Genomic DNA, 15,363 nt, shown 5'->3' with positions numbered 1-15,363 from the left:
ATACTGGAGTATGTGTCTGATTTTGTTTAATCGATTTAAACCTTTATTTTCTACATAATTATCTCAATCAACATTTCTTAGTTTATATTTAGAAAATGAGAGAGAAATGTAATTTTTTTCTATCATTTTTTTATCTTTTTATTAATTTAATCAAGATTATTAAGAACTCAGCTGTATCTTATATCTGCAATGTTCAGTTATGATATCTGATATCTGGATTTATTCAGTCATAATTTTAACATGCCATAACTTTTTCATGGCAGTTTTTACTTCTGCATTTCTTAATGTATAAATTATTGGGTTGAGAAAGGGTGTTCCAATAGTATAAAATACTGCTATCATCTTGTCCATGGAAAAAGTAGTTGGTGGCCGTGCATATATGAATATGCAGGACCCAAAGAACAAGATAACTACTATTATATGAGAAGTGCAGGTAGAGAGTGCTTTTTTCCTCCCTTCTGCACTATGGTTTCACAGAGAGTATAAGATGACAAAATAGGAGATAATTAAAATTATAAAACTGGTCGAGCAAATTGCACCGCTGTTAGACACTAACAGCAGATTTATCATATATGTGTCCATACAGGCAAGTTTCAGCAAGGGCTGCAAGTCACAGCAATAATGGTCAATCAAATTGGGCCCACAGAAGGGCAGTCTCAAGGCCAAAACAATCTGAGCAGTGGAATGAATGAAAGAACCTATCCAGGAAAGAACAATCAAGATGACACAGACCTGCCGGCTCATGAAGATTGGGTAACACAAGGGTTTACTGATGGCAACGTAGTGGTCAACAGCCATGAGAATGAGGACAAATATCTCCATGCAGCCAAATAAATGGAGAGCAAAGACTTGTGTCATGCATTCATTGTAAGAAATGATGTTCATTTAGAGAGGGCATCCACAATGAGTCTTGGGCTGTGGATGTTGAGAAGCAGGAATCAGCAAACGACAACTAGAACAGAAAGAAGTACATGGGACTCCAAGTGTCCAGCTGAACTTGATCGTTACAATAATAAGTGTATTCCCTACTACAGTCCCCATATAGAAAGTTAAGAAGATTATAAATACCACTTTCTGCTTCAGGGTATCCTGTGTTAACCCTAACAGTTAACCCTAACTCAGTGACACTGCTGTTCTTCTGCATTGTGTCAGTCCATGGGAGGAAATAATCTGAAAAAGAGAAATGGAAAGTATAATGCAAGCTAAATTGGAAGTTCCATAAGATCTTTCCAGTGAGGTATCACCTGGCATTTTCTCAGCTTATTTTGTTCTGAAATAGCAATTTAATACTAACTAAACATACAGCACATTCAAATAATCAAAGAGCCGATTTTTTGAGGTAAACAATAATTTTGGAGATGTAATAGGAGTAGTAACTTTCTGAATGAAATGTGCTTGTTAGTTTTATGCACGATGTACTCATGTTTAGTTTATTGAAAACATTAAAAATATTTTGTATGTTTATATACTTTCATTTTGTTTGAACCCTGTAGCTACACAAGAAGACATGCTATATATTTTGAACATTCAGATAGTGATTATTTAAATATGTGAAACTGACAAATGAGAAATAATGAATGTAAATCTTTGAAGAACAGCCCTGTCTGCATAGTCCACAGTAAGAATGACTTAATTACTTTTCCAAATTTAATCTATTCTGCTTTAATAGGTCTTAAACTTTTATAGGTGTTATTACTTCGAGAATTTTTTATCAGAAACACATATTTGAATCTTCAGGAATGAAGAGACAATATCTGAAAATAAATCAAGTTTCCTTAATTTTCAGATTTAAGGAGACAATGCTATTTCAATTCATTACTGAAATTTTGGTGGAATTCATAGTATGCTCATTATGAAGGATTTCATATACTGACACACACATATAAGTATTTATATATACCTATGTTTATTTGAATACTAGATAATATTTTAATTAACTTATAAAATGTATATTCTAATGGTAGACAATCAAAACCAAAGTTATCAAAAATAATAAATGTATTTATCAAAGATACACATATGAGCCGATTTTAAAAGATAATTTTTTGTTGTGTAGAAATTTCATACAAAATATGAAATTTCATCCATATGTTCAGATTCCAGCTAAAGGGCTTACTGTAACAATGCTTTGAGACAATGTGTTTTAAACAATGGTGGTTAAAAATATGTAAAAAAGTCAGTCACATTTGTTTGTGATGTGAGATCAAAAGTCAGGTCTGGGATGTGTAAATAAGGCTGTAATATCTGAATGAAAGAAAGAAAAGAAAACAGAGAATCATTTACCCTAGATATTGCAGCTCACAGGAACAATGTCTGCAGCTTTTTAAATAGCAACAAAGGTTAGAAAGACCTTGAAAGTCGTGAAAGTAGTACAGAATTAAAATAAACCTATGAAAACTTACCTTAGTAGATTGTTGGTCACATCGGCATGTCACTGGGCTGTCATGGATATTCAGTACTAGATAGGAAGTTTTGTGGCTCTTTAAGAAAAAAAAAATGAATCTCTGGAAATATTATTAGAGGAATCATCTGTGAGGATGGATCTGAAACTGAGTATGCTTTAAATACTTCATACACAGTTACATGGTGGACATTAACTGAAGGTTCACTTACTTTGTTGGATATATTCCAACAGCACTCTTTGTCAAGTCTCTTAGCAAACAAGAACAGTTTAGTGTTGAATAAACTAAAATAAATATTTTACATATATGAATTTACCTTTATCATTGTGGGTAAGTTTAGATAGTAAACATGTGCACATTTGTACAGTATAGAAAATTATTAAAATATTTATTCATATAAATTACAGGCAAATGGATACTCTAGAAAATAGATGAAGTGGTACCTACTTGTAATTCTAGCACTTGTGATGCCATGGCAAAAGGATGCAAGTTTGAGATCAATCTTGTCTAAATGTGATACTTTTAAAAATAGTAACATGTACAAATAATGGTACACATGCTGACATGAAGAAACTTTGTAAAGTTATCCATGCCCTATAAATAAAAATTAATCATGTTCTAAAGTAGTTTATACTTAGCTATCATTGAAAAAATGTATGTATAATATATATATATATTTATTTATTTATTACAGATTACTCACTTTGTATCCCAGCTGTAGCTCCCTCCATCTCTTCTCAGTCCCACCCGCCCTCCCTCTTCTCCCCCTATACCTATTCCCTAGTCCACTAATAGGGGAGGACCTCCTCCGCTTCTATCTGACCCTAGACTATCTAGTCTCATCACGGATTGCTGCATCATCTTCCTCTGTGGCCTGGCAAGGTTGTATCCCCCCAGGGGGAGGTGATCAAAGAGTTGGCCACTGAGTTCATGTCAGAGACAGCGCCCCCCCCTTACTAGGGAACCTACTTAGAAACTGAGCAGGGTGATCTAAGTCCTCTCTATGCATGGTACTTGGTTGAAGTATTGATCTCTGCAATCACTTTGGAAATCAATCATTTCCTCTCTCAGAAAATTAGGAATAGTGCTACCTCAAGACCCAGCTATACCACTCCTGGGCATATATCTGAAAGATGGTCAACCATACAACAAGGATATTTTCTCAGCTGTATTCACAGCAGCATTATTCAGAATAGCCAGAATCTGGAAACAATCTAGATGTCCCTCAACTGAAGAGTGGATGCAGAAATCATGTTACATTTATACAATGGAATACTACTCAGCAATTAAAAGCAAGGAAATCAGGAAATTTACAGGCAAATGGTGGGAACTAGAAAAGATTATCCTGAGTGAGGTACTCCAGAAAGAAAAAGACACAAATGGTGTATACTCACTTATAATATAGGATAAACATACTAAAATCTATAGTCCTAAAGAATATAAACAACAAGGAAGACTGAAGGGTTGAGGCTGAAACCTCACTCAGAATGGCAAACAGGATAGACATTGAAAAGTAGGAAGACAAGGAATAGGAAAGTAAGTTTAAAAATATTTTTTAATTTAATTATATATAAATTTATTCACTTTGGGGTCAGGAACTCCACAAGAAGAACTACAGAGCCAAAATACCTGGGGCCAGGGAGGCCTGGAGTGACTGATACTACCAATGATTATACATAGAGGGGACATATACTCTCTGTTCAAAGGAAGCCCATTGGCTGCTCAGTTTCCAAGTGGGTTCCCTAGTAAAGATATAGAGACATGAACTCAGGTAGAAGGGAAGGAGGTTCTCCCCTCTCAGGGAACTACAGAAAGGGTATAGGGGGAGAAGAGGGAGGGTAGGTGAGACAGGGAGGAGAAGAGGTTGGGGGCTGCTGTGGGCATACAAAGTGAATAAAGCGTAATAATAAATATATAAATAAAAAGAAAGTATTTTTTAATATTTAGCAAGGTGGTTTTATTAAAAGGTAAGTGGCTGGCTGTAGTGGTGCATGCTTTTTTTTTTCTTTATTAATTATATTTTACTCACTTTGTATCCCCCCGTGTTTTCCTCCCTCCTCCCATCCCAATCCCTCCCTTCCTTCACCCACTGCCTGCATGCCCCTCCTCAAGTCCACTGATAGGGGAGGACTACTTTTCCTTCCTTCTCATCAGGAGTGGCTGCATTGTCTTCTTCTGTGGCCTGGTAATGCTGCTTCCCCCTCAGGGCGAGGAAACTAAAGAGCAGGCCAATCAGTTCATGTCAGAGACAACCCTGTACCTATTACAATGGAACCCACTTGGATACTGAACTGCCATGGGCTACATCTGTGCAGGGGTCTTAGGTTATCTCCATGCATAGTCCTTCGTTGGAATAGCAGTCTCAGGAAATACCACTGTACTCAGATTTTTTTTTGGTTCCGTTGCTCTCCTTGTGGAGTTCCTGATCTTATTGTTTCCCACTTCTTTCCTAAGATTCCCTGCACTCTGCCCGAAGGTTGCCCATAAGTCTCAATATCTACATTGATACTCTGCAGGGCAGAGATTTTCAGAGGGCCTCCTGACTTGTTCACTCTGGATCTATTTGCATTTTTCTACATGTAGACTTCTAGTTAGACCAGCACAATTTGTTGAAGATGCTGTCTTTTTTCCATTGAATGGATTTGGCGTCTTTGTCAAATATCAGGTGTCCGTAAGTGTGTGGATTTATGTCAGGGTCTTCTCTTCGATTCCATTGATCCACCAGTCTGTTTCTATGCCAGTACCATGCAGTTTTTAGTATTGTTGCCCTATAGTACAGCTTGAGATCAGGGATGGAGATACCTCTTGAGGATCTTTTACTGTAGAGAATAGTTTAGCAATTCTGGGTTTCTTGTTGTTCCATATGAAGGAGAGAATTTTTCTTTCAAGGTCTGTAAAGAATTGTGTTGGCAATTTGATGGGAATTGCATTAAATCTGTAGATTGCTTTTGGTGAGATGGCCATTTTTATTATATTAATCCTGCCAAGCCATGAGCATGGGAGATCTTTCCATCGTCTCATATCTTCTTCTAATTCTTTCTTCAGAGACTGGAAATTTTTTTCATACAAGTCTTTGACTTGTTTGGTTAGGTTCACACCAAGGTACTTTATGTCTTTTGTGGCTATTGTGAAGGGTGTTGTTTCCCTAATTTCTTTCTCAGCCCTTTTGTCCTTTGTATTCAGGAAGGCTACTGATTTTTTTGAGTTAATTTTGTATCCAGCCACTTTGCTGAAAGTGTTAATCAGCTGTAGATTAACACTTTCCTGGTAGAGTTTTTGGGGTCACTCAGGTATACTATCATATCATCTGCAAATAGTGATACTTTGAATTCTTCTTTTCTAATTTGTATCCCCTTGATCTCCTTCAATTGTCTTATTGCTCTAGCTAGAACTTCAAGAACAATGTCGAAATGAAAGGGAGAGAGTGGACAGCCTTGCCTTGTCCCTGATTTCAGTGGGAATGATTTAAGTTTCTCTCCATTGAGTTTGATGTTGGCTATAGGCTTGCTGTATATAGCCTTTACTATGTTCTGGTATGTGCTTTGTATCCCTGATCTCTCCAATACTTTAAACATGAATGGATGTTGGATTTTGTCAAATGCATTTTCAGCATCTAAGGAGATGATCATATGGTTTTTCTCCTTCAGTTTGTTTATGTGGTGGATCACATTGATGGATTTCTGTATATTGAACCACCCCTGCATGCCTGGGATGAAGCCTACTTGGTCATAGTGGATGATGTCTTTGATGTGTTCTTGGATTCAGCTTGCAATTATTTTGTTGATTATTTTTGCATCAATGTTCATGAGGGAGATTGGCCTGAAATTCTCTTTCCTTGTTGGGTCTTTGTGAGGTTTAGGTACCAAGGTGACTGTGGCTTCATAGAATGAGTTTGGTAGTGTTCCTTCTGTTTCTATCTTGTGGAATAGTTTGAAGAGTATTGGTATTAGCTCTTCTTTGATGGTCTGGTAGAATTCGGCGCTGAAACCGTCTGGCACTGGCCTTTTTTTGCATGGTAGACTTTTGATGACAGCTTCTATTTCCTTAGGGGATATAGGAATATTTCATTGGTTTACCTGGTCTTGATTCAGCTTTGGCATGTAGAATCGGTCAAGAAAATTGTCCATTTTATTTAGGTTTTCAAATTTTGTGGCATATAGACTTTGGAAGTAAAATCTAATTATTGTTTGGATTTCTTTAGTGTCTGTGGTTATGTCTCCCTTTTCGTTTCAGATTTTGTTGATTTGGATAGTTTCTATCTGCCTTTTAGTTAGTTTGGCTAAGGGTTTGTTTATCTTGTTGATTTTCTCAAAGAACCAGCTCTTGGTTTCATTGATTCTTTGAATTGTTTTATTTGTTTCTAATTGATTGATTTCAGCCCTGAGTTTATTTCCAGCTGTCTATTCCTCTTTGGTATGTCTGCTTCTTTTTTTTCTAGGGCTTTTAAGTGAGCCATTAAGTTGTTTGCATGAGATGTTTCTAATTTCTTTTTGAAGGCACTTAGTGCTATGAACTTTCCTCTTAGCACTGCTTTCATTGTGTCCCACAAGTTTGGGTATGTTGTGCCTTCATTTTCATTGAATTCTAGGAAGTCTTTAATTTCTTTCTTTATTTCTTCTCTGACCCACCTGTCATTTAGAAGCAAACTGTTCAGTTTCCATGTGTGTGTAGGCCTTTGGCTATTTTTGTCATTGAGGTCCAGTTTTAATCCATGGTGATCAGATAGGATACAAGGGGTTATTTCAATCTTCTTGTATCTGTTTAGGCTTGCTTTGTGACCAATTATATGGTCTATTTTGGAGAAGGTTCCATGAGGTGCTGAGAAGAAGGTAAATTCTTTTGAGTTTGGGTGAAAGGTTCTGTAGATGTGTGTGAGGTCCATTTGATTCATGACCTCTGTCAGAGTTATTGTTTCTTTGGTTAATTTCTGTTTTGCTGACCTGTCCTTCATTGAGAGTGGGGTGTTGAAGTCTCCCACTATTATTGTGTGGGGGTCTATGTGTGATTTAAGTTTTATTAAAGTTTCTTTTACAAATGTGGGTGCCCTTGCATTTGGGGCATAGATGTTCAGGATTGTGTTATCTTCCTGGTGAATTTTTCCCTTGATGAGTATGAAGTTTCCTTCTCTATCTCTTTTGATTGATTTTGATTGGAAATCTACTTTATTAGATAATAGGATGGCTACTCCTGCTTGCTTCTTGGGTCCATTGGCTTGAAAAACAGTCTTCCAGCCCTCTACTCTCAGGTAATTTCTATCTTTGTGATTTAAGTGTGTTTTTTGTATGCAGCAGATTGTTGGGTCTTGTTTACGCATCAAGTCTGTGTTAGTCTGTGTCTTTTTATTGGAGAATGGAGTCCATTGATGTTGAGGGCGATTAATGACCAGTGGCTGCTAGATCCTTTGATATTGATGTTGGCCATAGTGGTGTGTTTGGCTACTTTTGTTTTCTGTAGTGAGGTTATTTATTTCCTATGATTTCTTGAAAGTATTTAGTTTTCTTGGGTTGTATTTTTCCTTCTGGTATCTTCTGTAATGCTGGATTTGTGGGTAGGTATTGTTGAATTTTTTTTTGTTTTGTTTTGTTTTTTGTCTTTGAATATCTTGTTTTCTCCGTCTATGGGGACTGATAGTTTTGCTAAGTATAGTAGCCTAGGCTGACATCTGTGTTCTCTTACAGTCTGTGTGATATTCGTCCAGGCTCTTCTGGCTTTCATAGTTTCTGTTGAGAAGTCAGGTGTGATTCTGATGGGTTTGCCACTATATGTTACTTTTTCCCTTGCAGCTTTTAGTATTTTTTCTTTGTTCTGTATACTTACTGTTTTGATAATTATGTGATGGGAGGATTTTCTTTTCTGGTCTAATTTATTAGGTGTTCTATAGGCCTCTTGTATTCTTATAGGCTTCCCCTTTAAGTTGGGGAAATTTTCTTCAATGATTTTGTTGAAAATATTTTCTGGGCCTTGGAGGAGGGAATCTTCTTTTTCCTCTATTCCTATTATTCTTAGGTTTTGTCTTTTTATGTTGTCTTGGATTTCTTGGATGGTTTGTGTCAGGAATTTTTTAGATTTACTATTTTCTTTGACGGATACATCGATTTCTTCCATTGTATCTTCCACACCTGAGATTCTTTCTTTCATTCTTTTAGTCTGTTGGTTATGCTTACTTCTGTAGTTCCTATTTTCTTTCGTAAGTTCTCCCTCTCTGTGATTTCCTCCATTTGTGTTTTCTTTAATCTTCCAATTCTATCTTCAGATCTTGAACCGTTTTGTTGATTTCCTTTACCTGTCTGACTGTATTTTCCTTCAATTCCTTCATCTGTTTTTTTGAGCGTTCATTCCTCTGTTTCTTTTATTTCTTTCAGTAACACAGACTGTTTGGCTGCATCTTCCTGTATTTCTTTAGGGATGACCATAATCTGTTTTATTATATCTTCTCCTAATCCTTTATGCATTTTATTTACTTCCTCCATTAACTTCTTCAATAGCATGTATGTTAGGTCATCTTCTTGAACTTCACTTATGTTAGGGTGTCCAGGGCTACTTGGGTTCTGGGAGTGCCATGTTGTTTTTCCTTTTGTTGGTTGTACTTTTTCACTGGCCTCTACCCATCTCTCTGTCTCAGGTGTTATCTGTTAATTTCTGGTGCCTGCTGAGTCCTGGGGTGGGGAGAATCCACTTGGCGGGGTTCTGAAGTTCTCCTCTGTTTTTTTGGGTATGGTCACCTGAATAGTGGTGCTTCTCAGAAATTGTCACAGTTCACTTCAGGTGTATGAACCTGTATGGTAACTGTGGTATTCAGGAAGGCTCACCTCTCCTCAGGAGAGGTCCTGGTGATGGCTGTCCTGCTGCTGGGTTTCTTGCTCTGAATTTATTGAGCAGCAGCTGTTGCTCTTAAGGTGTAATTCTTGGGTGCAGCCCTCTTGAAGGACCAGGGATTCCCACAGTTTTGTCAGTTTAGCTAGGGATAACTGGTTGATCGTTGGCACAGTATCTGAGGGCTGCTGAAATGGCTCTCTGGCTTTTGTAGATCTGAGGATGCAGCTGTGTTCCCCAGTGCCCTAGTTGTACTCAAAAAAGGCGAGTGAGCACAGCACTCCTGCCTGCAGTAGAAGGCTAGAGCCTAGAGTCTGCGTGAATCCAGAAAGTCTTTTGGTGCTGGGTGTCCTGAGTGTTAGTCTTGGTGATCCCCCCGCTGTGGGGTTTCCTCCTGACAGGGACACCCAGTCTTTGCTTTGGGGACTGCCGTTCTGTCTGGGATGGCGAGTAGAACCATCAGGCACAGATGCGTTTGGCTCCGCTTTTCTGGCCTTTGGGAGTCTGGGCGTCTGTCTAAACTGGGTAATTTTCCTGAGAGCTTTTTGGGGTGGGGGTGTCGGCTGAGTGCTCTGAGATCAGACCAGTGAATTCCCTCCCTGTGGGTTTGCACACAACAGTGAAACTCAGTCTCTGGTCCCCTGGGGGCCACAGTTCTATCTGGGCCAGTGAATCAGGCATGCAGGCAGAGCTCTGTGCTGGAGCCTGGGTCCCCAGCTCTGGCTCTGGGCTGGCTCCTGGGGCACCCGCGGAATACGAGTCTTTTCCAGGGGATGTCTGGGTGACCTAAGGTTGGTCCCAATCATTTCCTGCACCGTGGGGTTATCTCTTGACTGGAAATTCCAGTCTCTGATGTTGTGATGCACACAGTTTGGTCTGGGACCGTGACCAGAGCACACTGGCGTGTGGCTCTGGGTTGGTGACCAAGTGTCTGGCAGAACTGGGATCTCTTCTGTGGTTTAGTGGGTAAGTTAAAAGCTGATTGAATCCCCCACTGTGGGGTATCCTCTCACCTGGGAAATACAATCACTTGTGTTTTATGGCCATGAGTTCTGATTGCTGGTCACTGTGCTGAGCCTGCTGTGCTGCTGGTCAGAATGAGAGTCCTCCCATCGCCACCATCTTGCCCCCCTTCCCCTCCTTATACCCATGAAAGTAATTTTTAATGCATCCCTTTCCTCTCAATTAAAAAATTTGAAGGCATTGAAAAACTCTTTCTTTAATTTATCTTTTCATATTACAGTAAAGCTGATTCTATCTACTTATAATTAAAGATTTAATTTAGGAAACTCAGTAAAATAAAACTTGAAAGTTTAGCAACCATATTTGTTATTTTGCTATCATTCTTTAATAAGCTGAGTCAGGACTTGTAATAAAAAATGACTAAACATTACTATTGCTCTGTAGTACAGCTTGAGGTCAGCAGTGGACATGCCTCCAGACGATCTGTTGTTGTACAGGATCATTTTTCAAATTCCGGGTTTTTTGTTTCTCCATATGAAAGTTGATAATTTTTCTCTCAAGATCTATGAAGAATTATGTTGGTATTTTGATGGGAATTGCATTGAATCTGTAGATTGCTTTTGGCAGGATGGCCATTTTCACAATGTTAATCCTACCAATCCATGAGCACGGGAGATCTTTCCATCTTCTGAGATCTTCTTCAATTTCTTTCTTCAGAGACTTGAAGTTTTCTCAAACAGGTCTTTCACTTGCTTGGTTAGTGTCACCCCAAGGTATTTTATGTTATTAGTGGCTATTGTGAAGGGTGTTGTTTCCCTAATTTCTTTCTCAGCCCTTTTGTCTTTGGTATACAGGAGGGCTTCTGATTTTTTTTTTTAGTTAATTTTGTATCCAGCCAATTTGCTGAAGGTGTTTATCAGCTGAAGGAGTTCTCTGGTTGAATTTTTAGGGTCACTCATGTATACTATCATATGATCTGTGAATAGTGAAACTTTGACCTTTTCCATTCCAATTTGTATTCCCTTGATCTCCTTTAGTTGTCTTTTATTGCTCTAGCTAGGTCTTCAAGTACTATGTTGAAGAGATATGGAGAGAGTGGGCAGCCTTGTCTTGTCCCTGATTTCAGTGGGATTGGTTTGAGTTTCTCTTCATTGAGTTTGATGTTAGCTATACGCTTGCTGTATATTGTCTTTACTATGTTTAGGTTTGTGCCTTGTATTCCTGATCTCTTCAAGACTTTAAACATGAATGGGTGTTGGATTTTGTCAAATGCTTTTTGGTATCTAGGGTGATGACCATATTGGCATAGAAATAGAATAGTGGTTCAATGGAACTGAATAGAAGACCCCAAATTAAACCCACATACCTATGGATATTTGATTTTTGACAAAGAAGCAAAAACCATTCAGTGAATAAAATACAGCATCTTTAACAAATGGTGCTGGTCCAACTGGATCTCTACATGCAGAAAAATGAAAATACATCCATACTTATTACCTTGCACAAAACTAAAGTCCAAGTGGCTCAAAGATCTCAACATAAAACCAGATACACGAAATTGGTTAGAAGAAAAAGTGGGGAAGACATTGAACTCTATGGCACAGGAGACAACTTCCTGAACAGAACACCAACAGCACAAACTCTAAGAGCAACAATTGATAAATGGGACCTCATGAAACTGAAAAGCTTCTGAAAAGCAAAGGACATAGTCATCAAAACAAAACGACAGCCTACAGACTAAGAAAGGATCTTCACCAACCCTATATCTGACAGAGGACTGATATCCAGAATATATAAAGAGCTAAAGAAGTTAAAAATCACCAAATCAAGCAATATAATTAAAAACTGGGGTATGGAGCTAAACAGAGAATTCTCTGTAGAGGAATACAGAAGGCAGAGAAAAACTTAAAGAAATGCTCAGTGTCCTTAGCCATCAGAGAGATGCAAATCAAAACAACCCTGAGATTTCACCTTACACCCACCAGAATGGCTAAGATCAAAAACTCAAGTGACAGCACATGGTGGAGAGGTTGTGGAGAAAGGGGAACCCTCCTCCATTGCTGGTGGGAATGTAAACTTGTACAACCACTTTGGAAATCAATCTGGTGCTTTTTCAGACAATTAGGAATAGTACTTCCTCAAAACCCAGCTATACTACTCCTAGGCATATATCCAAAAGAGGCTCAAGTACACAAGAAAGACATTACTCAACCATGTTTGTAGCAGATTTATTCGTAATAGCCAGAACCTGGAAACAACCCAGATGTCCATCAGTTGAGGAATGGATACAGAAATTGTGGTACTTTTACACAATGGAATACTACTCAGCAATTAAAAAGAAGGAAATCATGAAATTTGCAGGCAAATGGTGGGATCTAGAAACGATCATCCTGAGTGAGGTATCCTAAAAGCAGAAAGACACACATGGTATATACTCACTTATAATATGCAGGGAACCAAAAAAAAAAAAAAAAAAAAAAAAAAGGAGCGGGGAGTTAATACGACCTGGGGAGGACAGGAGTTCCACAAGGACTAAATATATCTGGGCACAGAGGTCTTTTCTGAGGCTGTTTCTCCAAACAAAGACCATGCATGGATGCAACCTAGAGCCTCTGCTTAGATGTAGCCCTTGGTAGGTCAGTAACCAATTGGTTTCCCATAGTAAGGGGAACAGGGACTGTTTCTGACATGAACTCTATGGTGGGCTCTTTGACCTCACCCACCCCCAGGGAGGAGTAGCCCTGCTAGGCCACAGAGGAGGACTTTGCATCCAGTCCTGAAGACACCTGATAAACCAGTATCAGATGGAAGGGGAGGAGGTTCTCCCCTATCAGTGGACTTGGAAAAGGGCAGGAAGGAGAGTAGAGTGGGATTGGGATGGAAAGAGGGAGCAGGATACAACAGGAATACAAAGTTAACAAACTGTAACTAACATTAAAAAAATAAAAATTAAAAAAAGAAAATGACAAATAATGACTAAACGTGAGAGTATCTGAAATCATGAAAGTATCAACATCTCTTCAGCATACTTGTTTCTTGAATATAACTGTGATTTCAATACCCATGGGTAAGTTTTCTAAATGAGATGGTAGTTCCGTTTTTATGTTTTAGAACATCTGTAGTATTTACCATAAAGGCTGTACTAGCTACATGGTTTCAACAGTTTCAATCACCACATTTACTCCAAATCTTTACAACCACATACCATCTTTAAACTTTTAAATTTAGAATTTTTATTTAATTTTTAGAATTACATTCATGAATACTGTAATTACACAATTTCTATACCTCTGCATGTAGGCATAAATAAAATTAAAACAGGAATCTCAATAAATATGAATCACAATTAACAATATTTTTGAAAAATGCAACATGCTAAATATGAGTTGATAATTTTGGAAATCCATATGACATAAAGTTGCCATCTTTCTCATTTTAAAGCACACAATTCATTATAGTGTCTTGACATACTGTTTGTAAATATTGACCTTGCCCAAATCATAATTATTTTTATCTTCAAAAACTGATATGAAAAAATTAAATAATTTACCATTTCTCCCCTCAGCCTTAAATAGGCATAATTCTACTGTTTGTATCTATGGATGTGACAATTCTAGATATTTGTCATAACTAAAACTTGGATAAAAAAGGACTTATTTCTCTTATACGTCCAGATAAAAGTTCACTATGGAGGGAGGTGAAAGCAGCAACTCAGGTAGGGCTGGAACCTGGGGGCATGAGCTGAAGTAGAAACAATGAGTGAGTACTTTCACTGGATTGCTCCTTCCAGCTTTCTTATGCATCTCAGGACTACCTGAGCAAGTGTAATACTTCCCACAGTGGGCTGAGCATTCCCACAGCAATCATTAATCCAGGGAACACCATACATTGAATCTGATAGAGAATTTACTCATTAGAGATTCCTCTTCTCAGATAGCTCTATCTTGTGTCAAATTGATGATGAATAAAAGAAGAAAGAGTGAGCAAAGAAAAGAAAAAGAAAAAAAAGAAACAATCAACTTACCAGAAAAGTGCCTCATAGAAATGAAAGTTGTTCATCAGTCAGTTCTGTGAAGTTATTTCAGTAGCCTGATGTTTCATCCTTGTTTTAGCTTTGCAAAAATTTTCTTTTTAAAAATACTTCATCTTTTTCTGACATGAACTCAATGGCTGGCTCTTTGACCTCTCCCTCCCCCCAGTGAAGGAGGAGCAGCCTTGCTAGGACATTGAGGAGGACATTGCAGCCAGTCCTGAAGATACCTGATAACCTAATGTCAAAAGGAAGGGGAGGAGGACCATCCCTATCAGTGGACTTGGAAAGGGGCAGGGAGGAGAGGATGGAGAAAGAGAGGGTGGGATTGGGAGGGAATGAGGGAGCAGGCTACAACTGGAATACAAAGTTAATAAACTGTAACCATTATTTAAAAAAATAAAAATTTAATTAAAAAAACACTTCATCTTCTGTATTATGCTCATATCACATTTTGGTTTTTTTGTCCCACTGCTGATTAAAATTTAGCTTATTATGTTTGTAATTTATTTTTTGAGATTATTACATAATTACAATCTCTCCCTTTATTGTTCTTCCCTCCACAACTTCTCATATAGCCTTCCCTGCTCTCCTTCTAATTAACTGCATCTTTTTCTCACTAATTGTTATTATATACATCTATATCTATAGAAACATATATTCTTAAATGTAACCTACTCACCCATATAATGTTGCCTGTATTTATGTTTTCAGTCCTGACCATATGGTACTGGACACTGATTAGTTTTCTCTTTCTCAGGAGAGGCCGTCTCTCTTGCTCCCAGCATCCTCAGTTGCCCATAGTTCCTTGGGTAAGGTTTCTCCTTGTAGGCCTTTCCTTGCTGAGTTGGGCCTGCCCATTGGTATATTCTTGTTCAGCTCATGTTTGGGTAATCATGTTGGTGACTATGTAATTTTTAATGACTTGTTTTTGGTTTATCAGTATTTCTACTTTACTAAATTATGCAGTTTTAAGTTCAGTGATTATATTTTTGGCTCTAAGTTTCTGCTGTTTCTTTTTTAAGTTTATAACTCTTCTGATAGTCTGTTTGCTCAGTGTCATTTGCCTGAGTTTGAAGACCATCTTTATGGTTTTATTTTGAATTGTTAAACAGATAATTAAACAGATAATATATCTTTGAGCTGTAGTGTTTG

General features: G+C 37.9%; 1 pseudogene; it reads right to left on the bottom strand.

Annotated features, from left to right (window-relative positions):
• Positions 1-219: 219 nt before the first annotated feature.
• On the bottom strand, positions 220-1,144 carry LOC129677766 (olfactory receptor 4C11-like; annotated as a pseudogene).
• Between the last annotated feature and the right edge of the window lie 14,219 nt (positions 1,145-15,363).

The sequence above is a fragment of the Psammomys obesus genome, unplaced genomic scaffold (assembly GCF_907164565.1).
Source record: "Psammomys obesus unplaced genomic scaffold, mPsaObe1.curated_primary_1811, whole genome shotgun sequence".
NCBI lineage: Eukaryota > Metazoa > Chordata > Mammalia > Rodentia > Muridae > Psammomys > Psammomys obesus.
Note: the sequence above shows the minus strand (reverse complement) of the source record. Positions and strands in the feature narration are given on the sequence as shown.